This window comes from Perognathus longimembris, chromosome 4 (assembly GCF_023159225.1).
Source record: "Perognathus longimembris pacificus isolate PPM17 chromosome 4, ASM2315922v1, whole genome shotgun sequence".
NCBI lineage: Eukaryota > Metazoa > Chordata > Mammalia > Rodentia > Heteromyidae > Perognathus > Perognathus longimembris.
Genome location: NC_063164.1, coordinates 8,740,245 through 8,746,423, shown reverse-complemented (window position 1 = coordinate 8,746,423; position 6,179 = coordinate 8,740,245). Strand labels below are relative to the sequence as shown.

Genomic DNA, 6,179 nt, shown 5'->3' with positions numbered 1-6,179 from the left:
TAGAGGTGCTTTTTCTGCTGAATTCTGTCACATGCTCTCTTCTCTTCCAGTCTGTCAGACACAGGGAGGCTGAATTGGCCTTTGCCAGCCTTACTGTTTCTTTCCTGAGACTGTAAACCTCAGGGCGAGGAAGTAGGGGGCTTGTGGAAAACTGGGACATGGTGACAGAATGGGCCTTTTAGACCTGTGGAGTAGACTGAGGTCTGAGGAAAACAAAATGAACTTGGTTCATGGATTTCTGAGGAGTCATTCAAACACCCAGAACTAAGTCCAAAGGGACATTCCCTGGATGGAACCACACTAGCTTTGGATAACTACCATATGGGTTGGTTTAAACTGCTTATATGGTCTCATATAATTTAGCATTGTTTAATACGGTTTTCTATTTCTTCAAGGCTTATTCACTAAATTCAGTGTGTTGTGTCAAATGGCCTGCCCAATATTCAAAGTGGTGAAAAGGTTGCTTGGTGAATTAATTTTAATAGAACATTGCGATAAACACGCTAGGAAATGTACCTAGCTTTATCTTCACTTTTCCAATGTTACCTAAGCATCAAGGATGACACTTTTGAGATGTGCACTTTATCCTCGTTCCTATAAATGCTGGTGCATACCTCGTCTAGCTGGGCGTTAGAGCAAGTCAATAATCCATGAGCAAGAAGAAAGCATTTGTTGGCTTATCAGGCTCAGAAGACTTTCTCTTTGCTCTAAATATTTCATGGCTTGGCTTTACAGACTTATTCCTTGGTTCTTTTTCTAGTACTCTTTTGTTAAAACAAGAAGAAAGAGAGAAAACCATGTCTTTATGTTATATATTTTTACAAACTGAATTATGTTGAGAGTGACCATTATATATAAACCTTCATGGCTAAATTGCAGCTGTATGTCTTAAAACTTAAGCTTTTAAGACCTTTTACATTCCCAAGTTTACCAACATCTACTTAACAAGCAAGCTATGTCCCTGGCACTGTGTTCCATTAAACAGGAGGCAAGGTGTTTCAGAGCTTATATCTCAGAAAGGCCATTTTGTTGCCTCTATTCAGGACTAGGGGTGTAGCTTAGTGGGAGAATATGCCATTAGCATGTGGAAGATCCTAGGTTTGACTTCCTGCACCAAAACCAAGCAAAAAAAAAATCTCATTTATGAAAGTTGTTCTCCCTCTTCCCATTATCACCTTTTCTCTATTTCGTCATCACTATTCAGCAGACCTGAATAAAAGTTTAAAAGTTTGGCATCTATGCCAAGGGAAAGACCAGGACCTTTGTCTTTTCCTATACACCACAGAAACTAAGGCCTAAACAATATTCTTTTTAAAAAAAAAATCTAGAAAATGTTTAAGAAATTCACTTTCATATGGTAGTAGCTCTATTTGATGAGTCTTGTGTCTAGGCATCTAAAGGCTCAACGTTGAAGATGTAACTTAATCCACCCAGGTGGAAGTGGTGGTGCTATTAGTTTCATTCAGGCTACTGCTCTGATCTCAACTGTTTGCAAGTGGAAATGTGACTCAGGAGCACAGACAATGGTGCCTCACTGCTTACATGGTTGCTGTCAAAATATTTTTTCATCCTAAGGCATACAACATTTTATTTAAGATTTTTGGACTTAGATGCTAGACAATCACCCAACCAACCAGCCCCAGTTGTTGCATCTTTTAAAGTCTAAACTCAAAAGCGACTTTAAGGTAACTTATTTTATACTCTGAATAAAAACTGTATACTGGTGCTAATGCCAGACGACTGGCCTTCACTTGCCCCTAAGCTGCCATCTTCTCTCGCCCTCATCAGTATTTAACTTCTGAGGAAGACAAACAAGGCTAAAACCTTACATGCCCATGAAGCCATATGAACAATTGTGGAAGTATATACTTGTGCAAATGAGTATTAACTACAATTCATGAGCATTATCATCCAGTAGCTTATGAAGTTAAATTTTGTAGGCTAAATGTCAGTAACTTGCTCTTTTAACTTTGGAGCTTCAATTTTGGAATTTCACAGTGTGCTAACACAGTTTCTCGGTTTTGTTTTTGCAAGACAAACCTTCTTAATTTATTTATAAAAGTTTTAACACAATGTTTAAATCTGAAATGTATTGTTCACTTACAAAGATTTTTCTATGTCAAATGTTACTTATGGCTACTAAACTTAATATTTTCTCTATAACCAAATGAAATATATTTAAGATATATTAAATATTTTATATTGCTATGTTCTGACAAACTTACAATGTACTGTAATGTACTAATTTTTCTGTAATTGTAGCTAAAATCTTATTTCATTGTATCGTTGGAATAAAACTGAAAAAATTGCACCTGCCTTTGCTTTCTTTTCAAAATGGAAGTAAATATATTTTGGATTGTAAGACTAACCAATGGTTACTGTAAAAGTAACAGGTAATACAGAAATCATGAACAATACCAAGATCGCAACATTTCAATCTTCACCTCTCTGCACCCCAAATTACCATCCAATTAAGAATTAAGTGGAAGATAACATTAGCAGTTTGAACGCTGATAACTAAAAGTATAATCTTTCCATTGACTACATAAAATTAGTGCCGGGAGAAGGTTTTTGGAAACTGTTGTGTTGAAAGCTGCAATGGGACACTGAAGTAGAACTGGCCACAATTCATGCCTCATGATGAGGAATGGATGTGCTGACAGGGATATCTACCTTGTGGTTGTAAAACAGACGGTGATGAATCCACAAGCAAATGTCCACGCTGATGAGGGAAGAGAAGGAAGGCCAATGTGAATCTGCATCACACAAAAGAAGAGAGACGATCTCCTGCCCTTGTTTACTTGGAGATCCTGCTACCAGACTTTTTTGGGTCTTTTGACACTCTAGCTCATTTAATAGGATCACACAATGTGAGTAACATAATAGATGGCAGAAATTTAACAATAATGAGGGCTAAAGAGAGAAGACGTTGGGTTTTGGTGGGGTAAACAGATAAGTCGGGCTTTTCTCACCCTTGCTTCTTGGGAAGGGCCTGCCCTTCCCAAGGACTGGTTTAGCTGATCCTTGTGTGCAGGTGCTAAGTTGGGCAACTGTTCACGTTGCCTTGAAGACTGGGTACACCTGTGGGCATCCTTGGCCCAAAGCCACTTTTGTTTAGTGAGTGTACAAACAGGCAGCCCTTCCTGCTCCTGCAGGACTGAGTGGGCAGCGTACTGCTGGACAGAATGTGAAGCTGAGAACAGAACGAAGCTGGGGCTGTGCACAGCCCATGAATCAGTACAGGGATGGCCCTGTGAGCAGTATGCGCTTGTGCTATGTGCTGTGGTTGCTGCTGGTGGTGATAAATCTAAGTGCGGAAAGCTTCGGATAAACATGATGCCTACCCCATCATGCCTGGCTTTCCCGCCCCCACCCTTGGCCTCCACAAACCAAAGGAGATCATTGGATCCCGATCTGCATTTGAAAGTTACTATAAAACATTCTTTTTTCTTGTGCAGGGAGGAGGACAGGAGCAATAATAAAATGAACTACAATTCAGTGCAAGAGCTTAAAAGAGATATAAGGGTCCTAATTTTTTAAGTTTTTTTAAGGGGGCAAAGGAATTTTATTTATAATCCAGAACCCAGAACCAAAACAGCCTATACTTCCAAATACTGGCCTGCGACTACCTTGTCTTGGGCTAACTACCCAGAACCCAGAGCGGCCTCAACCTCCAAACTTCCAAGGGAGCAAGCTTCTTTCTATTTCTCCTTCCCACAGGCCTCGCCTCTCCTAAGGCCTCAGGCTTCTAGGCCTCTCTGATCACGTTTACCCAGCTTAATTTCAACCTTCTCCTCAAGACACTGGCTTGGAATCACTATTATTATTTGAGGATTTGCCACTTTAAGGTAACAAAATGTTCTACCGCTAAGTATGTCATTTTAACATAAAGATTATTCTGAGTAAAAGTCATTTAAAAAAATAGGAGATGTTGTGATGGAGGTATTGCTTAGTAGTAGAGCACCTGACTAGCAAATGTAAGGTCTTGAGTTCTAACCCTAGACTCCCTCCACCCAAATAATAATAATAATAATAATAATAAAGCCCAGCAAATGTAAGACAGACTCTCAACTCTCTGGCCTGCTTTTCTCTTCCTGAAAGTAGGAGACAACACTTTTAAGTAAAAAGTGACTTCTTTGTACTAGGAGGAAGATGTTCCCTTATCCACAGTCAGGAAATCAAGATAAAAGAAACCTGAACAAATTAACTTGGTTAAACTAATCCATATCTTCTTAGTTGTTTCTTCACTGGCCTAGCCTTAACTCCCACATGTTTATAATTTACTACTCTAGCCAACAAAATATATGTTTATGTATTATATACTTATATATGCATATATTACATATATACATACACATGTATACATATTTTACATATACATCTTTATATGTAATTGTGCACATATACATATATGTATATATTATATACAATATATTATAATAAATTATAAACATATTTATAAATACACACACAGGACCTTGTTTTTTCCTAAGATTTCATTTTTCTGGCAAAGGTTCAAATGTACAAATAAGAGTTTCTACACAAAATCTACATTTTTCCTCCTGTTTTCTTCTATTTTATGCCCATTTAATCATTACGCTTAGCTGAGACCCTCTAAGAGGACAGAGGGAAATTTTACCTTCCCTACACCAATATTAAGGAGGGACCCAAGAATGCAATGCCCAGGGTTTTCCACATTATTCTGAAGAAAAGTAACATCTCTGGGATATCCTTGGATTCTAGGGTACATCATGCTAAGTCTCCCTTGGAATCCACAAAGCAGGGAGGGTCTTCCCCAAGACCTCAGCATACATCCATATCCATAGATCCTCAAGACACTTTATAAAGTAGGTTTATATGCACATAACCCACCTACCCTCATCATTTTTTAAGGCATCTCTAGATTACGTAGAATAAACTAAGCAATGTAAATAGTTGTTTATACCCTACTAGGGGAAGAAAAAAATCTGTACATGTGTAATGTAAAATATATGTAGTTGTTTGAGTCCGTGTGTGAGTCCTTGGGGGCTGATTCAGGGCCTATCTCTGGTTATTCGTGAAAATCTAGAAGTGGCTAGATGCAGAGCTATCAGAAAGCTAAATAAGGCTGCTAACTTTTCCAGGATCCTCTGAGATCTTAAAATGGTTCTTTAGCCCCAGGAGCCAGTAGCCCACGCCCACGATCCTAGCTACTCAGGAGGCTGAGATATGAGGACCATCGAGTTCACAGGACTCTTATCTCCAATGAACCAGTAAAAAGCTTGAACAGTGACTCAAGGGGTTGTGCACCAGCCTTGAAAGTAAAATGCAAAGCCGGGCCTCCCAGTGGCTCACTGCCTGTAATCCCTAGCTACTCAGGAAGGAGGCTGAGATCTGAGGATGGCTGTCCTAAGCCATCAGGAAAGTCCCCGTGACTATCTAAAAGTAGGAAGTGGTGTGTGGCTAAAGTGGCAGAGCACTAACCTTGAAAAAAGAAGCCCGGAGGCAGTGCCCAAACCCCAAGTTCAATCCCCAGGACTGACAAACAAACAAACAAAAAGCCCTACAAGCACCCCCCCCCCAAAAAAAAAACCACAGCTAAGCAAGATTGTGAGGAGGCCCCGAGTTCTACCCCAGCCTCCCCACTCCCCCCAAAAAATTAAATTAGAAAGAAAAAGGAAAGGAAAAGTCATCTCTTTAATCCGTGTTAGAACGTCTGCAATCCTTCTCTTTAAATCAAAATTGACAGCCAGCCCTCCTCCTTTTAGTTTAGAAAGCTGACCAGTTGGGTCTCACATGGCGGAGAAAACCAAAAAGTTAGTTTCACTGGCCTTGCAAAGAGCCTTAAAGATCAAGAACTCGCAGACCTCCTTTATTTGTTTGTGCTGGCTCCGGGGCTTGAACTCGCGGCCTGGGCTGCTCGAACCACTCCACTTTCGGGCTTTCTTTCTTTTTTTTCCATTCTGGTGGTTAGCTGGGACTCGTGGACTTTCCTGTCTGAGCTGGCTTCGAACCCCGATCCTCCTAGCTCAGCCTCCCGAGTAGCCGCTAGGACGCGATCTGGCTTGGGGAAAAGGCCCTTTGCCCACAACCAAGATGTCTCCCCCGGGTCTCTGGGGCCCCGGCTCGGGCGGGGTGGGCGGAACTTCCGCCCTTCCTAGCGTCACATGACCACACACCTGTTTCCGCTACGGCTCCCG

The 6,179-nt window shown here is 40.7% G+C and overlaps 1 protein-coding gene across 2 annotated transcripts in view; it reads left to right on the top strand.

Annotated features, from left to right (window-relative positions):
* Nucleotides 1-1,123, top strand: part of Col4a3 (collagen type IV alpha 3 chain) — a 125,535-nt gene extending 124,412 nt beyond the window's left edge. For both annotated transcript variants that reach the window (XM_048344623.1, XM_048344624.1), the window contains one exon: nucleotides 1-1,123. This exon is cut by the window's left edge and continues 411 nt beyond it. The gene's annotated coding sequence lies outside the window, so the exon portion shown is untranslated.
* Nucleotides 1,124-6,179: the final 5,056 nt, after the last annotated feature.